Source organism: Centroberyx gerrardi, chromosome 22, assembly GCF_048128805.1.
Source record: "Centroberyx gerrardi isolate f3 chromosome 22, fCenGer3.hap1.cur.20231027, whole genome shotgun sequence".
Taxonomy (NCBI): Eukaryota; Metazoa; Chordata; class Actinopteri; order Beryciformes; family Berycidae; genus Centroberyx; species Centroberyx gerrardi.
This window is the reverse complement of record NC_136018.1, coordinates 3,099,538-3,107,037: the sequence shown is the minus strand read 5'-3', so window position 1 is coordinate 3,107,037 and position 7,500 is coordinate 3,099,538. Positions and strand designations below refer to the sequence as shown.

At 45.7% G+C, this 7,500-nt stretch overlaps 1 protein-coding gene across 3 annotated transcripts in view; it reads left to right on the top strand.

The window, feature by feature from the left end:
- rps6ka3b (ribosomal protein S6 kinase, polypeptide 3b) overlaps positions 1-7,500 on the top strand; it is a 46,300-nt gene that overhangs the window by 18,419 nt on the left and 20,381 nt on the right. The gene's annotated exons all lie outside the window — the stretch shown is intronic.

Sequence of the window (7,500 nt, the reverse complement as noted above, 5' to 3'; positions counted from 1 at the left end):
AATTGACTTAAATGAGTCAAATTTGACTGAAATTTGAATATTAATGATAAAATTTACATAATATCGACACATGACAGCAGGCGTTCTGAACAGAGAGAGAGATTGTATCTGGAGTTGATTCACAGCTTTGATTCTTTTCTGTATTTTGGTGTTTTATTTTTAATTTCCAACAGAGAAGATGAGAGTCTGGACTTTAACTGAGTGGAATCCAAACATCGCTTCTTAAATCAGGAGGAGCAGACACCTCTGTTTTCTAACTAGTGTGTGTGTGTGCTAACAACAAGCTAGCAGGCTAATAGAAGAGAGTAGAATGAGAGTCTATGGAGCCGAGGCATGAATTAAATATATATAATAAATTAAAAATGTTTGAGACGCTTTCTACAGACAGGTTGGGACTCAAATTCATTCTGATTTGTTGAAATTTGAGTATTGGAATTTGTTTTGACAGCCTCAGTGTGTGTGTGTGTGTGTGTGTGTGTGTGTGTGTGAGAGAGAGAGATAAAGAGAGACCATCTAGGCATTAGCCAGTATTAGTCAGTAAGTGCTGTGAGTGTGTGTGTGTGTGTTTGGGACTGGGAGCTCTTTGTATACGTGGTATCTAGGCATTGGTCTCAGTGTGTGTGTGTGTGTGTGTGTGTGTGTGTGTGTGTGTGTGTAGAGGAAGGGGGGATCTCCAGGTCACCTGATGGAAACACAGAGTGGAAGGTTACAGTGGCATTTCTGGGAGGGGGGATCCCGCTTCAAATCCCAATTTGGATCTCTGCCCCCCCCCCCCCCCCCCACCCCCCACCCCTTCCTCTGGGTATCCCCTCACACTGACTCACACACACACACACACACACACACACCCATCCCAGTCAGTCATTCAGTGCAGTAGCGTCGCTCCAGACAGATCCCAGCTTCCCTCCATCTCCCGCACATCTTCTTCTTCTTCACACGGGATGACGCACACCGAGTTCGGCGCGGCGGAGCCCAAGGCGGTGTGTGTGTGTGTGGTGGGACTGCTCAGAGGGCTGAGGAGCCGGCTGAAGGCCCTCAGGCGCCTGCTGACCGGGACGGGCGACCGCCGCGACCACGACAGCCGACACCGACCGAGCTTCCACCGCTCGGCCAGGACTTTCCACGCCGGAGGGTTTACTGGTGGGCAGCGGGAGCAGCGGGGGGGGGTTAACAGGACGGCAGGGGGGGCGATGTTAGGCTGCTGGGGCCCAACACACACCCAGGCTGTGAGTACTCTTGTGTGTGTGTGTGTGTGTGTGTGTGTGTGTGTGTGTGCGTCCACTGAATAAAACTCCACTGAAGTTGGTAGAGTTGGAGATAATGAGGTAAATATTGGGACTTTTTGACCCACCCGCAATTGTTTGGCTACAAAACACTTTGCTGCACAAGCTGTTTGGAGAAATTTGGGGGACATTTTATGCTTTTTGGGGGCCGCGTGTTAACTGGTGGATTGTTTCAGTGGGATCTCAGCTTTTCTAAGTATTGGGTATGCTTGTTTGTTTGTGAAATTGATTGGTGGTGTAGAAACCAGATGGCACACGGACAATAATTTGCCCTTTTTTATGGTGAAATTTCGTTGTTTAGTTTGTTTGGAAAAAACAATGAAACCGTGAATTTGATCACTCTCTGTTTTTAAACTTTGGGAATTACACAGGAATCATGGAAAGTACGGAAAATAAATTGTAGTTGAGTCCCAGTACACATATAACTACACATATAGGCATATAGACTGAAGTAGAGATTGTCATTTCACATACTGAGATATTTGAGATATAGTTTAGCTCCATATGTACTTTGTTGGTGTGTGTGTGTGTGTGTGTGGGTGTGTGTGGGTGTGTGTGTGTGGGTGGGCAGTGAGGGGAGTTTGGGGTTCAGGTTACCCTCGTCCTCTCCAACACTGACGTGTCCTAACATCAGCCTCGCTGCTGTCTGTGAGCTCCGTGAGTGTGTGTGTGTGAGAGTGTGTGTGTGTGAGTGAAGTATGAGCAGTTGGTGACCAGTCATATGATATTTATTTGAAGAGTTTTGTTCCAAAATGAGATAGCCAACATTTGAAAAACACATGACATGTACTGTGACATAATGGCTCATAACCAGACAGCAAAACAAATTATTGTACATTTTAGGCTTTATGGGCTGGATATTCTGTATTTTAGAAATACTGAATGTAAAAAACTGTTTTTCCAAAATGAATATATATAGTGTTTGGGAAGGGAAATCTCCATGTATTTAGTAGGGAAAGTTGTACCATCATACCATCACCAGCATTATTTGAACAGGCTCCTGCCACAGAAATGAGTTTGTTGTTGTTTGGTCGGGGAGGAAGAGGCGATAACGTGACAGTTTGTCTTTCTGTGTAATCACAGCTAACCGCTCTCCAAACACTGTTAGGCACAAAGTTGCCATCATTGCACAAATCTTCTGGATTGGCGGGTTTCAAAAAAAGTCCTGAAGAAAACTATGAGGTCAGCTGCCGCTCCGGTTTTCTAAATTTGCGGGGGAACTGTTTAGTTTTGTTTACTCTGAGTTTTACCACACTCTTGAGTTTCCCCTAATCTGAGAGCTTCACTTCCCACTGTTTTCCAAATCTACTAGAATGACTAGACTAGAATCTTTAAAGTCCAGGTTCCTCTCTACGTCCCATTCTTCTTCTCTGGTGTCTGCACATAGTCAGCATACTTGGAGACATCGGCGCTTGTTTTCCACCTGTCAGAAGAAGACATTTGCTGCCGTTCGTTCTTGTCCAGTATGAAAAACAACTGAACATGAAGCCAAACTTTCTGTTTTCTCCTTATTTCATTGTATCAAAGTGGAGTGTTTTCATTTCCGCTCTGCTTCCTGTCAGTCAGCTGACACCACAGGAACAAATGAAGTCTCCTCCAGGAAAAACACTTTACTGTCACATCCATGGCTTTTGATTTAGGCCGTCAGGACAGCAGTTAATATCAAGCTAGGTTTGACACCGTAAAGTTTGGATTTTATATAAACGATAATCTAATTACTTAAGGCATGCATTGCAAAATGATTGGGAGAAATGTAAACTAGAAGTAGACAGAAGTAAATGGGCTGTAACTCTAAATGACACCGATATCCTTCTCCTTTAAAAATTCAAAAAGTGAGTAAAAAAAACACAAAAGAGCCATAAGAGCCATAACAAGAGTGGCAACCAGGGTGGGAAATTACCATCAGACACCAGTCAAATGCTGGTAAACTTGGATAGATTTGGATTTTAAAAACGAGTTAAAAGTCTAATTACACACACACGCATGCACTGCAAAATAATTGCGGGAAATGTAAACTAGACTTAGACAGAAGTAAATGGGCTGTAACTCTAAATGACAGTGGTTTTCTCCTTTTAATGAGAAGCACGCTCTTCTTCTGCAGCGACTTCTGTCAGCGTTCCCTTTGAGCAAAGCACAGAAACTCTTTATATCTGCAGCGCTGTGGGAAAAGAGCATGGACGTTCAGTCAGATCTCCCTGGATAAATAAACTGTATTAAAACCCATTTACCAGATGTATTTGCGTCAGTGGAGAGCGTTTCTCCCTGCAGCCAGGCGCACATCACGCGCTCGGGTCAATTTCCCCGTATGAATAAAGGTTAGGGGGAAAGTGTGCGCATGGTTGAAGTTAATTTGATATCGCCGCTGCAATCAGCCCGTCGGTGCGGTCTGGAGCTGCGGGCAGAGCGCTGTAACAGCATCACGTTAATTCACTCTCCTGATGAGGACGCTTAATTACATCTGATAGCAGACAGATTATGTTAATTGTCGCAGAGCTGCTGTGCTGCTGGCTGCTCACCAGCCAGGCTGCTGCTGCTGCTGGGTGGGACCGCTGTGTTTTTTTTTTGGGGGGGCGGGGGATTTTTTGTCTTCATTAGAGAGTTCAAAGAAGAGAGATAGACAAGAGAGATTGGGAGAGAGAGATGACATGCGACAGCGATCCCAGGCCGGATTCAAACCCAGGATGTTGTGTTTACACAGTACACACCTCAGACCGCTGAGCCAGCAGGACGGCCCTAACGCCGCCTTCTTCTGTTGTCTTTGGTCACTGAAGTTGTCAGTCAAGTTTGTCTGATGCTGAATATTTCTAAAGAGTAAGGAAGTCCACTGTCAACTGTCGCATCATCGTTCAAAACCCTGCAATATTATTTCAATCAGCGAATCAGTTAATTCAGAGTTGAAGTGTGAGAAGATAAAGATAACCGGACAGTGACTGAAATAACAGCTGTAACTGGAAAAAATCTCATTCCCTTGCAAAACAAAACAACAGTAAACAAACGATCCTAGCCAGTTATTTGAAATGAAAAGTTTCTGTCCGTCAGACTTCCAGAACCTGCTGAAGCATTTCAGGAGGATTTCAAAACTGTCAGTATGAAAATAACTTCACCTCCTTCATTCCTGACCAGGTGGAGGGGTTCATCCAACAGCAACTGTTTTATTAGTTTTTCTTTATTTTATTGAAGCTTAGCGAGTCAAACATTAAGGAGCTCCTTTACGTTTGACTTGCTAAGCTTGAATAAAATAAAGAAAAATGAGTGTACAGTAGAGTGCGGTGAACCTATTTATATATAGAATAAACTAATGGCTGTGCAGAGGACATAAATAGTCATATTAAGTATTGATCTCTCTCTCTGTGTGTGTGTGTGTGTGTGTGTGTATGTGTGTGTCAGAGCAGGAAACTCACCTCTCTATCTATCGGCCACAGCGGCTTGTCCACTCCAAAACTCACTAGCCACTTTCACTGTTTTACTTGCCAGTTTAGTTTCACAATAGAACAGGACTCAGGACTCTAGTGATGGTTGATTAGCTGCCAAAGTGGCTGCAGGGAGTCGATTAACTTACCAACCACGGCCTAAATTCACCTGCAGCGGCTAGTGGCTGCTGGTAATTCCACACTGCTCATGGCCTAGTTCTGCTGTGTGTGTGTGTGTGTGTGTGTGTGTGTGTGCGTGTGTGTGTGTGTGTGTGTGTGTGTGTGTGCGTGTGAATGGATGATGTGCTTTCTTCTGTGCGTGAGTGTGAGCAGAATGTACATTAATAGCGAGCGGAAGAGTGAAGTTGGAGGCTGTGTGTGTATTTGTGTCTTTATGTGTGTGTGTGCTTGTGTGTGTTTGTGTCTCTATGTAGGTCTGTGTGTGTGTGTGTATCTGTGTGTGTGTGTGTGTGTGCGTGCGCTTTCCCGTGCACATGTGAGACAGGAATAAACGGTAATAGTGGAAGATAGCTTAGTGAAGTAGGTACAGTGTGTGTGTGTGTGTGTGTGTGTGTGCACGCAGGTGTGTATACATGCATTGTGCTTGTGTGTGTGTGTGTGTGTGTGTGTGTATTCAGAGCACAGGTGCAAGGCTCTGCAGTTTTAATCCTGTGATTAAGAGGTGCTACATGAGCATCCTGTCGCTTCTGCTCTGATCCTCCATCTGTGTTCTGACTCACACACACACACACACACACATTACACAGACACACACACACACACACACACAAATTTGAAATGTCAACATTCCTAAATACCTCAGCGTTTCAAACATTTCGGATTCTATTTTCACAGAGTCGGCAGCGTCTTAACTGTCTCTTAGTCGTAGTACTGAGCTGCGTTAAAGGATGAGGATCTCATTTGCATATGGAAGTGTGGTATTCCATATTTGGTGTTGATGACATGCGGTGTAAACCATGCGTGTGTGTGTGTGTGTGTGTATCTGGGGGAGGAGGGGGGGTCTATGTACTGTTCTCATCAGCCTGGGTGGGGGGGGGGGGGGAGAGAGAGAGAGAGAGGCGCAAAACAGAGGAGAGGTGAGAACAGTTAAAGTAAAGATAGAAAACGCGAGAAAACGGCGGGGAACAAACGAAGGAGGGAGGGAGGAAGGAAGGAAGGGAGGGACAGAGGGAGGAAGGCAAAGATTTCTATGAGAGAGAGAGAGAGAGAGAGAGAGAGAGAGAGAGAGTTAGGGAAGAGCAGACGCCTCAGCAGGCTCCAGTAGCCTAGCAGTCGACGCACAGGAGCATGTTAGCGCCGCAGAGCCTCAGCCGCAACTACAGGAGCCACAATGCACTGGGACACACGACCTCCAACAGGTCACTGACCTGGGAGATACAGGTGAGGAGGAGAGGAGAGGAGGAGAGAGGAGGAGAGGAGAGGAGAGATGAGAGGAAAATGAAGAGGAGAGGAAAGACAAAAGGAAGAGGAGAGGAGAGAGGAGGAGAGAAGAGAGGCAAGAGGAGAGGAGAAGGAAGACAAGGAGAGGAAAAGAAAGGTGAGGAGAGGAGAGGTGAGAAAAGAGGAGAGGAAAAGGAAGAGGAGAGGAAAGACAAAAGGAGAGGAGAGGAGAGAGGAGGAGAGAAGAGAGGCAAAAGGAGAGGAAAGGAAAAGGAAGAGGAGAGCAGAGGAAGGACGAGAAGAGAGGAGAAGAAAGACAAAAGGAGATGAGAGGAAGTGAGAGGAGAGGAGGAGAGAGGAAAAGGAAGAGAAGAGGAGAGGAAATGAGAGGAAAGATGAAGAAACAAAACGAGAGAAGAAAGGCAAGAGAAGAGGAGAAATTAATAGAAGAAGGAATGGGCGACTAGATGCAAGACAGCTGGAGAGAGACGAGGATGGACGGGTGGAGAGAAAGGAAACGAAGAGGGGAGGGAAAAGGTGGAGAGGAGGGGGATGATGAAGGGAGCGGATGAAACAAAGTAGAGCAAAAGGAGGAAAACGGAGGTGTGAGAGTGTGTTTCACCAATCAGCAAGCAGCGAAAGCTTCAGAAAGAACGACAGAAAGTAAAGAGCCAGAAGGAGGACAAACAGTATGATATCATTAGTCACTCGGCTACAGCGGGAAGCAGGTATCGGGGGTGGCTCCATGACAACTGTGTGTCCGTGTGTGTGTGTGTGTGTGTGTGTGTGTGTTGCGATTTCCCACTGTGAGGATGACGGGCGTTGGGAACCCTGCTCAACCTGTTGTGTGATTCACTGAGATGTGAAGTCTGGATGCCGTCGCTTCACATTCCTCCATCTATACATCCAGCAGAGTTTCTTTTAACGCTTAAAGGAAAAAAAAAAATCTCTCTTATACTGTTATAGATCATCAATCTGTGATGATCAATACATTCCAGGAGTTATTTAGTAATGGAAGTGTCAAGATTTACTGTTTTTGTTGTTCCCACTTTCCCTCAACCTGCCTTGTCTACTTTCTACTGCTACTACATTTCCCAGAATGCCTTTCAGGAGCTATCAATCAAAAAAGGGGCGTGGACTTGTTGTGTTCGGCTGTGGGTTATGTGTGTAGATGGAGAGCGAGATAGTGATGGTTACAGGTTTTCCAGTTGAGAGAAAATGAGGGTCGCGCCCCGTAACCAAACCCAAACCTGTCTCTCTGCTGCAATGCATTCTGGTCTCTCTCCTTGCTCCTGTGGGTGGAGAAACTGGTCTCTCTCCTCTTCTACGATGGATTTCTCCCTGTGTGATTGTTGAACGTCTCTCGGTGCAAAATGGCGGCTCTAGAAAGAAGCCCTCGCTCTTTG